The following is a 20,045-nucleotide window of genomic DNA, read 5'->3' as shown; positions in this document are numbered from 1 at the left end:
CTTCCCACTGCTCACTGGCTGCCATCAGGGCACCCTACAACGAGAATCATGGAATCACAGGATGGTTTGGGTTGGAAAAGACCTTAAAGATCCTCCAGTGCCACCCCTGCCATGGCAGGGACACCTCCCACTGTCCCAGGCTGCTCCAGCCCCAGTGTCCAGCCTGGCCTTGGGCACTGCCAGGGATCCAGGGGCAGCCACAGCTGCTCTGGGAATTCCATCCCAGCCCTGCCCACCCTGCCAGGGAAGGATTCCTTTCCCATATCTCTTCTAACCTGCCCTGCTTCAGCTCAAGGCCATTCCCCCTTGTCCTGTCACTCCATGCCCTCGTGAAAAGCCCCTCTGCAACTCTCCTGTAAAGCATTAACTGAGAGGGGCTCAAAGGTCTCCCTGAAGCCTTCTCTTGTCCAGGCTGAGCAGTGCCAGCTCTCCCAGCCTGGCTCTGCAGCAGAGGTGTTGTTGGGTTTCGTGTTGCTGGAATGGCTCCCCAGGTATTAAAGAGGTTTTTTTCCCAGCCCTGCAACCAAAGAAGTTGAGATTCCTCAGCTCTGGTTCTCAAGGTTGTTTATTTTCTCTTATCTATCACATTCTTTTTGGACCTGTGGAGGTCTGTCCAGCAGGTTGGGCTGAGGCACACTGACCACCCTTGGGGTGCTGTTAGCTTTTCTTACTAAAAACTACATGTTCTTTATTTACAGTAATTTTCCAATACCTATCACCTACGTTAGACAGTCTGTCTCTAAACCAATCCAGAAGTGTCACCATCACCCAGAAGATGGAGGACAAGAAGAAGAAGGAGAAGGACAGGACACATCCAGATTCCTCCATCTCGCCTCTTGAACCCCCACTCTAAAAGCCCCAAAATTCTACTGTTTCACCCTGTGACAAATTCACTTCATTCTACTCAAACCCTTGTGGCTTGTAACTCCTCACACAAAGTTGGTAATTGTTTCCATGGGTTAAAATGGAAGGCACAGGTGTTTTTGACTCTGTGCCAAGGTCTCTGAGCCCCTGCCAGGGTCTGGAGTCCTCCAGGGCAGCCAGAGGAATGTCCTGGGTTCTGACAAGGTGTTCCAGCCCCTCATCCTCTGTCCCTGCTCCAGGCTCATTCCAACAGCTCCAGGTTTTTCATGCTGGGCACCCAGAGCTGGATGCAGCACTGGGGGGGCAGCCAGGGCAGTGCAGAGGGGGAGGATGCCTTCCCAATCCATGCAAAGCATTTTCCACTCCCTCCAGCCAGGCCAGCCACCCCCAGGTCACTGCTCCCATCCTGCTCTCTGAGTTTGAGCAATTTGCTAAATTCTCCAGGGTTTTTAGGCTGCCCAGCTGTCAGCAGAGGCAGGGAGGCTCCAGGGCACTCTGCCTCAAAGCACTCACTGCAAGGGCAGATCACACAGCCCAGGGTCTGGGAGGGGCTCAAGGAGACAGAAAATAAACTCTGGAATATCCAGCCTTCGTGCAGGGGGGAAAAAAAACCACCCAAGAAGCACAATCTGCTCCTCTCTGCCTCTGATTCAGGACTGTTTGCTGTGTGAGTCCACCTCTACCCCAGCATTTCAGCAGAGTAATGCACACATTTCACCAGCAGTAAATTTAAGCCAACATATATCTACATGAAATCGGGCCTCAAAGAGTGAGTCAGGGCCTAAATCAGTGTTGCAATTGAACTAAAATAATCTAAGCCTGCTCTAAATGCACACAGCTTTAACCTGTCACATCAAATGAAAATTATATACTTAAACTGTAATCTTCCTGTTCCCTTAGTCATCAAAAGAGGCCACATCAAATTAAAAAAAAAAAATTAAAAAAAAAAAAAGAAGAGAGTGTGGATGCTGTTCAGAGGATGAGGAGGAGGTGGGGCTCATGGAGCAGGATATTCACAGAAGCATTCAAGTTGGAAAATCCCTCCCAGCCCATCAAGTCCAAGCTGTGCCTGACCCCCAGAGCTGGGGAGCCGCATCCAGTCCTTCCTGGGACACGTCCAGGGATGGGGACTCCAAACCTCCCACTGTTTAATCGTCCTTTCAGTGAAAAAATTCCTCCTGATGTCCAACCTGACCCTCCCCTGGCAAAACTCGAGGCCATTCATTCCCTCTTGTCCCGTCCCTTGGGAGCAGAGCCCACCTGGCTGCACCCTCCTGTCAGGGAGCCACAGGCAGTGACACGGTTCCCTCTGAGCCCCCTTTTCTCCAGGCTAAAAAAAACCCTTAAGACTTAAAATTCTGCTTGAACCAAGGGGAGTTTCTGCCTTCCAAGGCACACTCAGCCCCAAAGCAGCCCCCAGCACTCCCACCATTCCTCAAGCAGAAAAGCAGCACCCTGAGGCGCTGGTTGCATCGGTGTGACGAGTCTGGCTGACATGGGCTGGCTAAGGGACAGTAAATATTTCCACACCTGAGTTTGTCAGTGTGAGGCAGGCAGGGATGAGCCAGGCTGCAAACACCCCCCAAAAGATGCCATGGTTTGGATGGGCTTGTGTGGCAGAATCAGGTGGGGGGATGACTGCACCTGACTTCATTGGTGCAGGAGGCTGAGCTGTTGCTTTATTCAAACTTCACTATTTTGCATGAATACCATACTACACTAAAGAGATACTATACAAAGGTAAATGCTAAAGAAAACCTGGGACTGTCTGAGACAGCCAGGACACAGCTTTGACCCTGCTGGCCAAGGAAACAAAACAATCCTCAGCAGAATCCAAGTGACAAATCCCTTCAGGTAAACAAATCCCTTCAGGTAAACAATCCCAACACATTCCACACATTCCACATGTGCAAAATCAACAGGAGCAGAGAATAAAGATAAGAATTGTTTTCTCTTTCTTTGAGGTTCCTCACTGCAATTCCCAGGAAATATCCTTGGGAAGTCGTGGCTGCCTGCTCTCTATGAAGAGAGCTGCAGCTACAATTCACCCTTCTTATAATAATATAATATAATAAATAATTAATAATTAATAATTAATAATTAATAATTACTAAATGATGATACTAATAATGATAATAATAAATAGATATTAAATCATTATACTTATATAATCATTATGATATTATGCTAGTTATAGTTACTTATTATTATATATAATTCTTATTAATATAATTATTTAATATCTATTTAATATTAAATTAAGATAATATAATTATTGTATCTATATATTATATTATCGATATAATAATATTATCTAATAATATAATTAATATAATATAATTCTTAATATAATATAGCAATTATTCTATAATATAATAATTATTCTATAATTATTCTATAATAATTATATAATTAATATAATTAATTCTTATTATGGTATAATACAATTCTTATTCATTAATTCTTATTCATTAATATTTATCTAATATTTATTTAATATCAATTAAATATTAGACATTTATTTTACATTTATTTATTTTTAATTCCTTTATCATTTATTAATATTAATATTAATAGATATAATATGACTATGATATACAATTATCTATTATATTAAATGGAATAATATAGAATAATATAATTAATATAATATAATTATTAATATAATATAATATAACATAATATAACATAGTATAATGTAGTATAATGTAGTATAATGTAATATAATATAATAATTATATTATATTATATTATATTATATTATATTATATTATATTATATTATATTATATTATATTATATTATATTATATTATTAGTATAATATATTGTTATTATATAATATAATTTTTATTAATTCTTAATTAATTCTTATTATATTAAAAATAAATACTGTGATTGCAATTCTTCTGCTGGCCCTCCTTCTTCTCTCTGTGCTTTTCCAGGAAAAAACCCTGGGAGAGGGAATTATGTCTGTCTGTTCAGAGAATGTGAATGCCACAGGCTTGAGGTTTGCTGGGTTTTGCCTTTTCCCCAGGATGAAATCTGTGAGCAGGAGCTCTGTCCTTGGGTTTCTCTGTGGGCCATCCCTGATTTACACTCTGCCACTTGCTGCAGCCACGGGGTGTTTTGATGCCTTCACTGTCTGGGTGCACTGGAAGCCTCAAGGATATTCACTCTAATACAAAATCAAACCCAGTTTTCATGCAGAGCTTTTCAAGATTTTTCTACAGAAATCTACAGATTTCTTTCAGTCGGGAGGAGTTTTGTTGAAATGGGCACAGTTTGTGTTACAAGGACACAGCAGCAGCGCAGATCAATCTAATATCAGGAAAATCATTGCCAATAAAACCTACTTGTGAGGCAGCAAAATGGTTTCTACCCTCAGATTTACAGGATTATCATTCTATTGATGTGAAATTGGGGGGTTTTACCCAGAGCAGCTGCGGCTGCCCAATGTCTGGAAGTGTCCGAGGCCAGGTTGGATGGGATGGAGCAATCTGGGACAGTGGAAGGTGTCCCTGCCCATGGAAGGGGATGGAATGAGATGAATTTCAAGGTCCCCTCCAAACCAAACCATTCTGTGATTGTGTGGCTCTAACCCCACACCTTGGGCGGATGCTGCAGGGACTTTGGGGGACAAGGCACACCAGGCACCTTGCTCTGCACGATTTCCATTCCCTGATTTCATAACAGCACCTCTGCCACGGGGAGGGGGTTGGGACAGCACTCACTTAATGAGGTCAAAATACGTAAAATTCCGCTGGAACTTGTGCAAACAGGGCCGAAATACCTCTCAGCATCAGCAGTTAGCAAGGTCAGGGGGAGCCAGCGTTGTGTACTGTCCCACAGCTGTCTCCTGTGCCCATCAGGGCTCCTGGGGCTGCCTCCAGTCCTGCTTTCACCCCTCAGAGCACAGGAAGGTTTTTCCTGCTGACAGAATCATGTCCAGGCAGGTTTTGGGCATCTCCAGAGAAGGAAACTCCTCAGCCTCTCTGGGCAGCCTCTTCCAATGGTTTGTCACCACCACAGGAGAGTTTTCCTTCCCATTCAGATGAAACTTTGTGTGTTGCAGTTTTTGCCTCGTCCTGCTGCTGGCCACCACTGAAAAGTCTGGCCCCATCCCTTTGGCACCTGCTTTTAAGTTACTTGGGTGCATTGATAAGGTCATGGAATCCCTGAATGGGCTGGGCTGGAAGGGACCTTAAAGATCCTCCAGTGCCACCCCTGCCATGGCAGGGACACCTCCCACTGTCCCAGGCTGCTCCAGCCCCAGTGTCCAACCTGGCCTTGGGCACTGCCAGGGATCCAGGGGCTCCACAGCTGCTCTGGGCACCTGTGCCAGGGCTGCCCAGCCTCCCAGGGCAGGATTTCTTCCCAAAGTCCTCCCTGAGGATGCCAAAGCCATCTCAGCACCTCACAGATCAGAGTGAATCCTGGCTCTGCAGGGCTTTCAGCTCCTCCTGCCCTCTGAGGATGGGCTCAGGGCTGGCAGCCAGGGCTCTGTGGGTTTCAGCCCATCCTCATCCTCATCCCCACGGCTTCACACTGGCCAGGGCTCGGGGCTTTGGCCCCAGCCATGACCTCCATGGAGCAGGCAGCTCCTCCTCATCCCCCTGCCTGCCTGAGCCCTCTCAGCTGACCCCATCCCTGTCCTGTGCTGCTTCCCAGAGTCCCATTAACCCTTCCCTTCCCCACCCCTCCTCGAGCACGAGGCCAGCTCTTGGCAGAGCACCAGGGAAATACAGGCTGGAGAGCAGGGAAAAGGTTTTCCAGCAAGGGTGAGAAAGTTCTGGAATGGCTGCCCGGGGAGGTGGTGGAGTGCCCATCCCTGGGTGTGTTTAACAAAGCCTGGATGTGGCACTGGGGGCCAGGGCTCAGCTGAGCTGGTGGGGCTGGGCTGGACTCCATGGCCTTGGAGGTCTCTCCCAACCTGGTCATTCTGGGAATTCTGTGATTCCATGATTCTGTGAATCTGTGAGAGTGTGGCACTGGTGCTCCCCAGGGTCACCAGCCCTTCCCACATCCCTCCTGTTGCACTGGGGGACTGGGCTTGGAGCCATTCAGGCTTTAGCTCAGGTGTGTGGCTTGTTCCAATAAGCAGGGCAGGTTAGGAAATGCTGGGGCCACCAGAAAAGTGCAGCACAACCTCGCCCTCACTGCCTGGAGCCCTCCTGGAAGGAGCCCTTGGCATATCTGTGTGAGAAACATTCTGCAGGTGTGGGAAATGGATTTGTAGAAAATTCCAGAAGCCTGGCAGAAGGCTCACATTGTGTGCATCTGTGTACAAACCTTGAAATAAAAGGTTTGTATACAGTTTGCATGAAATACCGCCTTAAAAATACCATAGGATAAGACAGAGGTTGTTAAAAGAGAAATTCAACTAAAAACAAGTTTCAAAGAATGGCCTTACAAAAGAAGACTGGATATTTTAGAGAAATGCAGCTATAAAAGATATATTGTCTAAGACCCACAAAGAGTGATTTTAGATGATTTGGCTTTAAGGCATTTACAGCATGGTGTAGCAAAAACTGATCGTGTATCGTAATTTAATTGTAACACCTGTATTATCTCACCCTCCAAATGAAACTACAAATAGAATAAAAGTTTTTAAAATGCCTCTCTGAGTCAGGAAAGGGCTTAATCCAACCTGCAGGGACAGGGACTGTGACCCCCTGAGCCCCCCAGAGCTGCCCTCTCTGCCAGCAGGCACACAGCCCTGCCCTGGCAGTGATGGGAATCAAATCACACGCTCCAGGGCTTCTGCCTGAAGGAATCAGGAAAGCAGATTCATTTTTTTGGTCCCTGCCCACTGCAGAATTAATCTGAAGGTTGTGAAGGCTTTCGATGTTTTTGTGGTTTTTTTTTTGCCCTGTTGGCTAATTTTGAAGAAAAATAAAAAAAAGGAAAGGAAAAGAAGAGGGAAAGGGAAAGGAAAGGGGAAAAGGTAGTGGGGAAAAGGGAAAGGAAAAAGGAAAGGGAAAAATGGAAAAAGAGGGAAAGGTGGGAAAGGGAAAAGGAAAAAGGAAAAGGGAAAAAGGGAAAGGGGAAGAAGGAGAGGGGAAAAGGGAAAGGAAAAAAGGGAGAGGAAAAAGGGAGAAGGGAAATGGAAAGGGAAAAAGCAAAAAGGAAAAAGATAAAGGGAAAGGTCAAAAGGGAAATTGGAAAAAAAAGAGAAAGGGAAAATGGAAAAAAGGAAAGAGAAAGAAAAGGGAAAGGGTGAAAAAGTAAAAAAAAAAAAGGAAAGGGAATAATAGAAAGGGTAAAAGGGGAAAAAGAGAAAGGAAAAAAGTGAAAGGGAAAAAGTGAAAAGGAGAAAAAATGAAAAGGGAAAAAGGGAAAGGGAGAAAGGGAAAGAGAAAGGGAAAGGGTCAGTGTGAGGCAGTCATGAGAAGCCCAGGGAAGGCCAGGGGTCACCCTGGAGCTGTGCAGGTCCAAGGATGCAGCCCAGGCACTGGGATCTGCCCCAGGATCTGCATCCATGCCTGGGAGCCGCTCTGGGAGCAGGGAACCCGCAGCCTCCCCTGGAGAGAGGGCAGAGCTCTGCCCCATGACCCCCAAGGGAAGGACAACACCCAGGCAAGGATGTGACCCCCAGGAAACAAGAATTAAACCCAGATTTAACAAAACTCCCACTGCTGCCCTCCCAGCCTTACCTGCCTCCAATGTTTTCCCAGCCCTGCCTGCTGTGAGCAGCTTTATCTGGTGCAGGGCATGAGAGGGAGGGAGGCTGTGATGGAGCCTGATGGAAGGGCCAAAAAATGTTCACTCACTTATGGCTCTGACAAATGGATCCTTCTGAGCTGCTGAGTTTAATGTGCTTTTATTTTATTTTTTATTTTTTTTAAATTTATTATCAGCCTCTTCCTGGTCTGGGCCAGCAAGAGAGCAAAAGCCAAGGGGAAGGTGTCCAAATGGAGTATATTTTGGTCTGGTTCAAAACAAGGCCTGGTCAGAAGGGAAGTTTGAGGTCATTTGGGTTGAAATTAAGTATTCCAAAGTTTCCAGATTTAAAAAATAAGGGCCAACCTGCCTTGCCCATGTCCTGCAGAGCCCTGTGTAGAGCAGAAGGCTCCAGATCCAGCTGATCACGAGTTCATCTGCTGCTGGGCACAGCATTGGGATAAAATGGGATGCAAAGGAAATGTGATACAAGATTGCCTTCAAAGAAGTTGGAAATTCAAAAACGTTCTCCTAAAAGCTCAACAGAAATGAAATATTTTTGATATTGTGACTTTTTGAAATGTTTCCACTCTGTTTCAAGATGAATTCCAAGGAGTGAAAAGTGTTTTTCACAAAAGAAAAAAAATGCCATTTGGTGAACTTTTATTTCTTATTTATATTCTTATTTACATTTATACTATTTATATTTGTATTCTTATTTTATTTCTTATATCTGGAACTGGTCTGTAACATATTGCCATGTCAGCATCAGAAATAAAATTATAACTCTTTTCTCCTATTTTTTAGGGGAAACCATGTTTGTCAGTACAGTTCTCCACCCACTTGCTCTACCACACAATTTTCTGTTCCCTCAAAGCATTTTTTGCAGTGGTTTTGTAAATTGAGTAATACCCCTGACTCCACAAATACTTATCAATGCTTTTAAAATACTTATACATTCAAATAAAAACCCCTTTTTTTCTGGGTAGGGTTTTGGATTGGGCTTTTTTTCAGGTGGGCATTGGTTAATCACACATCCATCTTCTCCATGATTCCCTGGCTGTTTAACTCACACCTCACATCTGCTCTGTGGTCAGCTCCTGACTTTCTCCCTGTGCTTCTGAGGGTTTGTCAGGCACCAGGGGCAGGGATCCTGGGTGAGGATCCAGCCTGGAGCAGGGGGTGACCCTGAGAGGGGAGAGCTCCTGCAGGGGCTGCAGTGCTGAGCCCCCCATGCCCGAGGTGCCCTTGCTGTGTGCTCCAGCTGCTGCTGAAACACAGAGCCATGGAATCTCTGAGACTGGGAATGAAAAACCTCCAGGATCATCCACTCCAAACTTTGGTGCCCAGCCCAGAGCACCCAGTGCCACCTCCAGGGCACACCTGCAGGGATGGGCACTGCAGAGCTCCCTGGGCAGTTCCAAGGCCTGAGCCCCCTTTCCATGGGCAAAATCCTGCTGCTGTCCCAGCTGAGCCTGCCCTGGCCCAGCCTGAGGCCGTTCCCTCTGCTCCTGTCCCTGTTCCCTGGCAGCAGAGCCCGACCCCCCCGGCTGTCCCCTCCTGGCAGGGACTTGTGCAGAGCCACAAGGGCCCCCTGAGCCTCCTTTGCTCCAGGCTCAGCCCCTGCCCAGCTCCCTCAGGAATTCTCCAGCCCCTGCCCAGCTCCCTCAGGAATTCTCCAGCCCCTTCCCAGCTCCGTTCCCTGCCCTGGACACGCTCCAGCCCCTCCAGGGCTCTCCTGCAGGAGCCATGATGCCTCAGGTTTTATATTTCCTGTATTCTGTATATACAAAATATATTCTTTTATATCTTTCACGTTCTGTGCTGCTTTAGTGTGTGGGTCTGGGTTCATATTATGGGATGGTGAGCTCTGTGCACAGAGCAGGGAGACAAAACAATTCCTGCTCCAGCTGGGCACCAAGGACAAATGAGCCAAATCTCAGCCAGGAGCACAAACCCCGTGGGCTGGAGAGAGAAAAACAAGCAGGGTGGGACTGCAGGGGCTAAAGCTGGGATGGGACAATGAACTGCAAGGTGCAAATGGAGCAGAGCTGATCCCAGGGAGAGACCCCGTGCCCGGCCGGGCATTTTGGGGCCGTTTTGGGTCATCTTGGGTGCAGCCCTGGCTGGGCTCTGGTGCTGCCCCAGGTGGGTCCATGCAGGAGATCCTTTGGATAAATCCCTGCTTTGTTCTTTAGCTCTGCCCAGCCTCTGCTCTGGGTCTGCCTGCACGAGGCATCAGCCAGAACTGGACCCAGCACAGAGGGACCCCAGCACAGAGGGACAATCCCTGCCCTGCTCCTGCTGCACACACAATTCCTCACCCAGCCCAGCTGCCAGTGCCCTCCTGCCCCCCTGGGCACCCCTGGGCTCGTGTCCAGCCCCTGTCAGCAGCACCTCCAGGGCTTTTTCCAGCCCCTCTGCCCAGCCTGGAGCTCCAGGGGTTGTTGTGACCAATACCCCCTCTATGAAGGATGTCTGGTGCTGGAGAGGATCTCCCTCATTTCTGCACCCTGGGCTGGTGCTTGCATCCTTCATCCTGCACAGGGGGAGTATATTTAACCCTGAGTACATTTAAGAGTCACAAAATGAAATAAATGGCTGGTGGAGCAGACAAACACCGAGCTGAAGAGCTCCAATCTTTGCTCCCTGCTCCCTTACAGAGTCCAGGTCATCTTGCAGCCAGGGTGGCCACAGCTTTTGTGTTTTACTTCATCCCTCTTCCACTCTGCCCCATGAAACACAAGCTCCAAGGTGTCCACCACAAGGGCAGTGTCCAGCTGAGTGTTTATAGATTTATTTCTGGGGGCTTCCTTGCCAGGTGACTTTACATGAATGGCATTTCTTAAACGTGAAAAATGATTGCCAAGTGAAAGAATGGGAGGAAATGGCCTCAAGTTGTGCCCAGGGAAGCTCAGACTGGAAATAAGAAAAAAACTTTTTCCCTGGAAGAGTGGTCAGGCTTTGGGATGAGTTGCCCAGGGGGGTGGTGGAGCTGCCAGCTCTGGAATTGTTCAAGAAATGTCTGAATGTGGCACTTGGGGATGGGGTTCAGGAGTGGTTTTGGTGGCTCTGAGTTGATAGCGAGGCTGGATAATTTTGGGGGTCTCTTCCACTCTCAATGATTCAGTGATTCTATGGAAACAATGTTTAAAAAAAATAAATCTGCAGATAGTACAACTTGCTCTGCTTATAAGCATTTTATCTGCTCTCTAGTTTATATTCCCCCTCTCAACCCCTCTTTTTTTCAGGAGGACACACCCATGCCCCACCCAGACCAGGCTGTGCTGTGCTCACCCAGACCCAGGGCTGTCAGAACCCCCTCCAGCTCCTCTTTAGGGTGGGTCAGGCCAGGAAAACTGGCTGACCACAAGTTCAGAGCTCATTAATCTTTCATACAGGGCAGTAAAACATAGATGAGCAGTAAATATCCCTGTCCATGTTTCCTTCAGCCCACGAAATCAGCTCCCTGCTTTTAGGGAATCAGTCAGTGTTGGGCTTCAGATATCAAACCATCAACTCCTGAAGCAATTGGACACTGGAGTCTTTTATTGGCTTTGGCAGCAGGGGCAGGGGCTACAGGAATTAGAAGTTCCCTTTTTGGCATCTTCTCAACACAGAGGGTGTGTCCCAGCCCCTGCACGCAAAGAAAGAGGGGAAACACGTATTTAAAAAAAAAAAAAATCAGGCAAAATATAAGAAGGTCACTGACCTTTGCTTTTGTGGAACCTTTCTGTTTTAATCAAACTCCTTTAGAGGAAATGCCTTGTACAAAAAGCTCATCTGACCCACAGGAAAATAAAAATTCCTGCTGGAGTCATGGTTTTTGACCAAAAGGCAGCTGTTGGGGGTTTCTTTCTGCGAGAAAGTAAGAAAACTGAGAATGTCACTGAGAAATGCTTCCAGGGACAGGGCACACAAAATTTCTTGGGAAACCTGTTCCCAAGTGCTTTCTACCCTAACAGGTAAATAAATATTCCTTCCTAATATCCAACCTAACCCTGCCCTCTGGCACTGGCAGCCATTCCCTGTGTGCTGTCCCTGCATCCCCTGGAAATTGTCTCTCTCCAGCTTTCCTGGTGCTCCTGCAGGCCCTGCAAGGCCACCCTGAGCTCAGCCCAAAGCTTCTCCTGTGCAGGTGAGCAATGCCAGCTGTGCCAGCCTTTCCTGCCAGCAGAGCTGCTCCAGCCCTCTGCTCATCCTGGAGCCTCCTCTGGGCTCTCTGCAGCTCCAGCTCCTCTAGGGCTGGGGCAGCTCTGCAGGTGGGCTCTCACGTGTGGGACAGAGGGACAGAATCCACAGGGACACAATCCACAGGGACACAATCCCACAGGTGATGTCCCCAAGCAAGGCAGAACTTCCCGAGTTTCTGCCGCCGGGCTCAGCGTCTAATTTGGACACCCAAAATACATCCTGAGAGGGCACCACCCTGCAGGAGGCTCTGACCTTCATGTGTGGCATGTCCCCAAGCCCTGCTGCCAGCCTGGGCACTGGGGTGGGCTCTGTCCCTAACCCCAGGAGGCTCCTCTGGGGGATTATCCCGGCGCTGGGATCGAGTGTCAGCCAGGCTCTCTGAGCTCTCACTTGGAGCAGACACGATTTCAACACACCCCCCTTCAGACAGCAGGCACCAAAATATCTGTGGTTTTAGCTCTTCCTCTTAGGCAAGAGGGTGATGCTGAGGTTTGGAATAGGAACAGTCAAGCAAAGATCACCACGGGTTAAAAACACTCTGCTGAGAACAGGAGTGCACAATAATTTGCTGAGGACATTCAGCTCTGGCTGAATTCACTTTTCCCAGGTCCTGCACACCCAGTATTTGCTGTCCCTCCTTGCTTGACATCCCATTTTCCTCCTGACACATGAACATCTGCCAATAGATGCTATTGCCCCTTCCTCTGGAATGAATTCCTTCCCCAGCTTTATGATTTCTCTGCTCCTGAGTATGAAGCAACTTTCCTTATCCACCATTTTTGGGAATTTCCAATTTGGAAATGCTGCTGCTCTACACCAACCAAGGTCCTGTTGCCTCCTCTCATAAACTGGACAGTGCCAGGCCTGGATAACTGGAATTTCTTCTCCCCCATCTCTTCAGTGTGGCTTGAACCTTTTTTGGTCAGGGTTAAAACACTGCTGAGGACCTGCCCCAAAGGAGGTGCCAGGGCAGAGATTTGCAGTGTGACCAGATATCCCCTTTACTTCTGAAAATAACTCCTTGGGACAGCTACTCATCGCATTCCTCTTTGCCACGGCTGCATCACATTTCAGCTCCCCACAGCCTGGAGGCAAACCTGTGCACACAAAATTCCACCTCCTGGGCCAATCCTAGGAGCACAGGATCCCAGTTTCTAGCAGAAGTTCTTATTAGCCCCCAAAGCAAACGATGCTGGGACTCCATGCCGCCAAATTTTAGCTGGTATCTCTATTTGGGGATCTCTCCCTTCTTTTTCTGGGATGCTGTCCTGTTTTCCTGCATGCTGGCACTGCTCCTCAGCTCCCTGCCAGTTCTCATTCCTTGGCACAGGCAGCCTGAGCTGGGACTGGTGTTAAGCACAGTCCCAGGACCCAGCCTTGGAGGTTTTCCCTGCCTCCCCCTCTCCCTGCTGGGGATCAGGTGGAGGTGTCACAGCACAGCACAGCTGGTGTCTCCCTGGGGATGGATTTACAATGATCAGACAGGTCCAAATAACACAACCTCTCAAAAAAAATTTCACAACTGTGTCTGTGTGCTAGTAAAAGAAAATTAATTGTTGTTTTATTTTGAAGGGTAGCGTGTCCAACACTATTAGCATTTGTAAATGTATCCCTGATTGTAGTGAAAGTGGCATTAGTTTGTTTACTTAGCTAAGAAAATTATTGTTATTTTATTTTGAAGGGTAGCGTGTCCAACACTATTAGCATTTGTAAATATATCCCTGATTGTAGTGAAGGTGGCATTAGTTTGTTTACTTAGCTAACCCCTAATTTGATCTAATTGTTTCAATGCCATTGCTGAAGCCAGCTGGGGTGGAAACAAACCTGCTGAAACTTTTCTCACAGCATTCCAAGGCATGAAAATACTTTTACAGTTTTCATCATAATGATGAGCAGATCTTGTTTTCCTGTGTTTTTTCTCAATGACTGCTTTAGCAGTAGGTGTTATTACAGTATTTCAGTGTTACAGGGGCTACTTTCAAGGTGTGATGGAAAGTTCTGCTAACCAGACAAGTGCTAATACACAGACCACTGTTCTATTCATCCTTACTTTTCTACTTCTTACATAATTTTTTTGCTGACCAATCTCATGGCCATTGCTTAGCTTCAACCACAGTTCTGCTGTCTGAGGCCTGCCTTTTGCAGCTTTCCCCAAACCCTCTGATTTTATAGATTCCCACAACTCCCCACCCAAATTCTGGACCTCCAAGAGCTGCTTCCTCCACCTCCTGTATTTGTCACTGGCAGCTCCCCCCAAACCAGCCTGAGGCTGGCCAGAAGCTGAATATCATTTTCTTACAGTGATTTATCTGATTAAGGCCACACAGACACCAGTATCCAACCCATTTTAAATGGGTGCAGCATGACCCATGATTAAACCCCAGCAAGACTCAAATGCAGATGGAAAAGTACAGGAGCCCACAGAAAGCCAATATTCCTGCTCCATCACTGGCTGCTGGGAATCACTCCTGTGCAGTGCCATGCAAAAACTGTCACCTCCCTGGCCAGAGGGGGTTCTGGAAGAGAATGTGCCTGCTTGTTTTATTTATTTATTTGGAGCCTGTTGGGGAGGTGCTTCCCTTTTGTTAGAATAAAACATTAAACAAACAAAAAAATCCTCCCATGGTGAGGGGTAAGGGAAACACAGGCTGGGCATTAGGAAAGAAGACAGCTTATGTGCTCACTGCTGCCTGGAGAGCTCCAGGACTGCAAATTTTATCAGGGTAATGTGATTTTGAAGGCTCAGGCTGGCAACAGCTGGGCTCAGCACTGCTCAGCACACGGCTCCAGCCCACCTGCAGCCTCACCTGCAGTCCCCCACCAGAGCAGGGGACTACTGCAAACTGGAGCTGACAGGACAATGGCAATCCAGCCAGGATCCCATCCTGGAGTTCAGCAGAGCAGAAACCCCCGTGCTTGGACCCCAGCCCCACAGCTCAGGGCTCAGGATCCCACAGCCACCCTCACCCTCTCTCTGTGCCCTCTGAGCTCTGATGTGTCCTGGAATCTGTCTGGGAATCACAGAATCATTTAGGTTGGAAAAGGTCTTTAGGATCACCAAGACCAACCATTCCCCCAGCACACCAAGGCCACCGCTGGCCCATGTCCCCAAGTGCCACATCTGCATGGCTTTTAAATCCCTGCAGGGGTGGAGACTCCAGCACTGTCCTGGGCAGCTCATCCCAGTGCTCAACAGCCTAATATCCCATCTAAACTTCCCTTAGTGCAACTTGAGGCCCTTTTTCCTTTTCCTTTTCCCTTTCCTTTCCTTTCCTTTCCTTTCCTTTCCTTTCCTTTCCTTTCCTTTCCTTTCCTTTCCTTTCCTTTCCTTTCCTTTCCTTTCCTTTCCTTTCCTTTCCTTTCCTTTCCTTTCCTTTCCTTTCCTTTCCTTTCCTTTCCTTTCCTTTCCTTTCCTTTCCTTTCCTTTCCTTTCCTTTCCTTTCCTTTCCTTTCCTTTCCTTTCCTTTCCTTTCCGCCCCTGCCCCTTTCTTCTTTCCTTTCCTCTCCTTTCTCTTTCCACTTTCCCTCTCCTCTCCCCTCTCCCCTCTCCTTTCTTCTTTCCTTTCCTGGAACTTTCCTGGGACTTTCCTGGAACTTTCCTGGAACTTTCCTTTCCTGTCCCTTGTTACCCAGGAGCAGAGCCTGACCCCACCTGGCCCCACTCCCCTGTTAGGGATTTATGGAGAGGGAGAAGATCCCTTCTTTAGGATTTGGTTTCTCTTTGATCCACTGAGCTCCACTCTGGTGCTACACAGTTAAGAAAAAAAAAAAAAAACTTAAAAAAGAAAAATGTTCTTCTAGGTTCTGGCATTGTTTTGTGCCTCCAGGCTTCTTTTTCTGGGGCTGTGTTCTCCTGAGGGATTGCACTCCTGAGGAAGGAGAGGTGCTAACAGGTTTTTTTCCACCCCTCTCAGCAAAACCCCAGCTAGCTGGCAGGAAGGCACTCTGTGTGACATCTTCCTCTGCACACGTAGGGAAGTGGCCTCTGCAGCCTCAGAAATATGCTCCAAACCTTTCCAGTGAAATAGGAAACACAGATAAGTTCTGCTTCAAAATGTCACAAAATCACAGAAACATCAAGGGTGGAGGAGACCTTCCCGGCCATCCAGTGAGCAAAAAGGAATGGAAGGTGAGCATATTTTCAGCCACTTCTCCTGCAGGCTCCTTAACAGCAGAGTTTGCTGAGAAAGCAGTGAAAATACCATGTGAGGGAGAAGGTTTGATAGCTGTCAGATATCAATATGATGGGGGCAAAAAGTGATCATTTTTCCAGGGGAATGGACAACCCAGAAACAAATCATCTTACCAAAGGAAGAAGGTGCAGTTATGCTTTCATCTTTTCATCAGTGCATTGATACTTTGATTTTATTCCCACAAATTCCCTGCAGTTTTTTCTCACTTTTCTCATGAAGGTGAAATGAAGTTAACTGGGGTAATTTTCTCAGGTTTAGCTGGGTGTGTGTTCCATGTCCATCTGTCAGAGCTGGGCAGTTATCTCTGTTCACTGGGCAGTTTTTTCTTTCTCTCTCCCACAGCCCATCCTCCCTGCAGGAGATCTCTGCTGTCCATGGCCAGTGAGTGTCCCTGCAGGGCTGATCCAATTCCATCATCCCATGGGGAGATGCTGCGCCCAGGGCAGGAGCCAAGCATTCCTACCTGGATACAATCTGAGGAGCTGGGACAGCAGAACAGCCTTTCCACAGCATCCCCAGAGGAAGAGCAGCTGCCTCTTCCACTGGAGCTGCAGAGGAAAACTCCCCCCTTGTGCAGGATCCTGCTGCAGCAGAGCCACAGCTGGCACTGCAGGAGGGCTGAGCCCCCCTGGGATGGGGCTGTGCCCCCACCCTGACACACAGGGGACAGGGACTGCTTTGACTCTGTCAAGGATTTGGATTTTTTGGGGTTTTTTTGTACTATTGCATTTTTATTTTTAATTTTCCCTAATAAAGAACTGTTATTCTTACTCCCATATCTTTGCCTGAGAGCCCCTTAATTTCAAAATTGTATGCATTCAGAGGGAGGGAGTTTACATTTTCCATTTCAAGGGAGGCTCCTGCTTTCCTTAGCAGGCACCTGTCTTTCCAAACCCAGACAGTAGTCTATGGTCAAAACTGGGCTTGGACAATCTGGTATCAAAACTCAGCTTCTCTTAAATCCAGTGACAGAGTTACCCCTCACAACTCAAACATCCTGACAGAGTACAGTACCTCAAAGTGGCCTCTGAAGCAATCCCGGGTGTTCTCAGAGATTCATCCTTCATGTCTCCACAGTTCCCTCCTATTTTTATCCCTGGAGGTATTTAAAAGTGAAGATGTGACCCTTAAGGAGGATTTTTTTAGTGGTGGGGTTGGCAGTGTTAAGTTTATGGTTGGATTCAGTGATCTCAAGGGTCTTTTCCAGCCTAAATCATCCCAATTTCTCAGTGACAGAAAGGCATCACCACGGCTCTCCACACCTCATTGGGACTCCTGTGCCCTTGATTTGTGTCACCCAACTCCCACCTCGAGTAACCAATGAGTTCCTTTCCCCTGAGCTAAATGGAGACAGGAACTCATTAAGATGAGTCTCAGCTGAGATTTGTTGCTCCCTCCCTGTGCTTCTTGCTTGGCAATGATTGGAACAACAAGCATCCTTCAGGATATTTGACATCAAACCTAAAACTCACAATCTGCTTCCTGAAGGAATGGCTGTCTTGAGTTCTCATCTTCCCAGATGATACATCAAGCATATTTCCAGCCTCCCAAAGCTGCCAAAGGATGCAGACAGACTTGTCTCCTTTAACACTGATATTCTGACATTAAAGAGAAGACTGTAAGCAAGTTTTATTACTTGGAAGGTGGATGAACAGATGTGGTGGCTGGAAAAGCGGCCACAAACCCTGACTGGGGGCTGGCACCGCCCTGGCAAAGCTCCTGAACAGTTTCATTTCTCTCCAATGAATTTCATGAAGAGTTTTCTTAGGAGAAAATCTCACACAGTTTTGTGGGCTCAGAAGTGCTCTGATCCATGGCCCAAGTTACCTCCCAGACCTGCCATTCCCAACCCTTTATTAGCAACACAGTGCAGCACCTCATATTTATTTTCCCACAAAACAAACAATTGACTAACCCCATCCCCTCTGCTGCCTGCCATGGTACTCGAAATCACGTCTTTGACACTTCAGCAGCCTGTGAAACTTGACAATCAATCATCCCCAAGTGCCAACAGCCACATCCTATGACATATATGGATCTGTAGGAAGCATAGCTTGAAGCCTTTCTAATTTTAGCTTGTTTCAGGATACGAGAAGTTTCGAGCATCAATCATCCGAGGAAAATGCTTTACATACCAAAGTGTCACCAAAAAGAAAAAAAAAAGAGAGAACAGCCTGCTGGTTTGTGTGTAACTGGGGTGCACTGGAAGGATTTTGCATCCATGGACTCCTGAAGCCTCTGAAATGCTATGTACTCTGTGTTAACCAGCTGCAGTTGCCTTCTCCCAGTAAAACAGGAATATATACATGCAGGCAGTATTCCTCCAAGTTCATTTAAGCCAATAGCTCACAAACTCATGATTTTCATTCAGCTGCCGTTTAGAAAAGATTGGATTCTTTGCCCGGTTGCACTAAATTACTGCAGAAAGTATTAAGCTTATGTAAGCAGAATTAACATTATGGCTAAAACCACCAAGCAGCAGCCAGCCCCAGTTTATCCTTGGCATACTCACAGCCCCCTTTTCTCCTTGCAGGAAGGATGGCCAGCATGTGCTGATCCCAAGGAATGCCCCAAATTTCTGTGCTGGCTGTAGGATCTTTGCTATCCTGTTTGCTGTTTCACCCCAGTCACCAGCTGAAGACCAGGGCAGCGTGTCCCTCCCACGTGGGAGGCTCAGCATTCCTCACATTCCCTCCCAGCCTTCCCAGATTAGACCCTGTCCAGAAGATCACTGCTGTATTTCTGCCTTAACAAGAATGGGCAGAGTGTGGAGGGTTTTGTCTCCAACCCAATGCCTGCAGCCCTGCCTGATGTCCTGAGTAGTCTCAGGGGTTTTGTTCTGAGGGGAAAAGTGGAACCTGTGGTTCATCAGGCACAGGGAGCTCAGGCAGCCTGGGAATACATCAAGGCACAGCACACATTGGATTTACCACATTTCCAGAGTGATTAACAGTTCTGTGTTTATGGTGTCCACCATGCTCCCCAAAAGTCCTTCTGCTCAAAACCTCTGCGGCAGTGACTGGTGTCCTGATTTGGCTGCTGGTGAGATGGGGAAAATTTCCCCCAGGAAGAGAAATTACCTGCAGGAATGTAAGAAATGCTAAAATCAGTAGCTCACTTAAGCTGGTATTCAGTCTTTGAAGGTGGAAATGGACAAAACAATTTAGGAATAGCAATATTTAAATCCTTTTGCTGCCAGTCACCAGCATCTGTGATTCCTTGGTTTGGGATGTTGTGGACACATCCCTGGCTGTAGTATCCATTTATGACCCTCTTGTTCCTGACGTTGCCCAATCCCTTCATGTTGACATTGTCAGCTTCCATAACATCCTGTGACAACAAATTCCAACATTTCCTGACTCACTGCAGAAAAAACATTCTCTCTCTTTTCCCTTTCAAGCCAATCTATTAATTTCATTGTGCCTGCTAATTTTCATTATGCTGTTGCAGGATTTTCTGACTCACTGTTCTGCATTCATTTTTATGATTTTTTGTAGCTTCCTTGGCTTCCTCTCCAAATTGAAGAGTCTTTTCAGCCTCCTCATGGAGCAGCTGTTTCATCCTCTCCAGCTGCCATTCTCTCTGTATTTCTCACATCCCCAGGTCTTCCCTGAGACCAGACTGCACAACCTGTTCAACACAGCCAGGTTTGTATGGCTGCAAAGCCCTGCATCCTGCTGACAGTGCATTTCCCTGGGTCTTGGCCACTGCTGCACCTTGGGCTGATGATTTTGGAAGGAGCTGGAGCTGCTGCAGAGAGCCCAGAGGAGGTTCCAGGATAAGCAGAGGGCTGGAGCAGCTCTGCTGGCAGGAAAGGCTGGCACAGCTGGCATTGCTCACCTGCACAGGAGAAGCTTTGGGCTGAGCTCAGGGTGGCCTTGCAGGGCCTGGAGGAGCCCCAGGAAACCTGGAGAGAGACAATTTCCAGGGGATGCAGGGACAGCACACGGGGAATGGCTTCAAACTGACAGAGAGTGGGTTTAGATGGGATATTGAGAAGAAATTCTTTATTGTGAGAGGCAGAGGTTGCCCAGAGAAGCTCTGGCTGCCCCTGGATCCCTGGCAGTGTCCAAGGCCAGGTTGGATGGAGCTCTGTACAAACTCAGATAGTGGAAACTGGATGATCTTTAAGG

The 20,045-nt window shown here is 47.4% G+C and overlaps 1 protein-coding gene across 2 annotated transcripts in view; it reads right to left on the bottom strand.

Annotated features, from left to right (window-relative positions):
* Window positions 1-18,519, bottom strand: part of B3GALT5 (beta-1,3-galactosyltransferase 5) — a 36,499-nt gene extending 17,980 nt beyond the window's left edge. The window contains exon 1 of one of the 2 annotated variants that reach the window (XM_084200949.1): window positions 18,425-18,519. The gene's annotated coding sequence lies outside the window, so the exon portion shown is untranslated. The remainder of the gene's footprint in view (window positions 1-18,424) is intronic. The other variant, XM_084200948.1, reaches the window with a different exon arrangement.
* Between the last annotated feature and the right edge of the window lie 1,526 nt (window positions 18,520-20,045).

The sequence above is a fragment of the Fringilla coelebs genome, assembly GCF_963513975.1.
Source record: "Fringilla coelebs genome assembly, chromosome: 2".
Classification (NCBI taxonomy): domain Eukaryota; kingdom Metazoa; phylum Chordata; class Aves; order Passeriformes; family Fringillidae; genus Fringilla; species Fringilla coelebs.
This window is presented reverse-complemented; position numbering and strand designations above follow the sequence as displayed.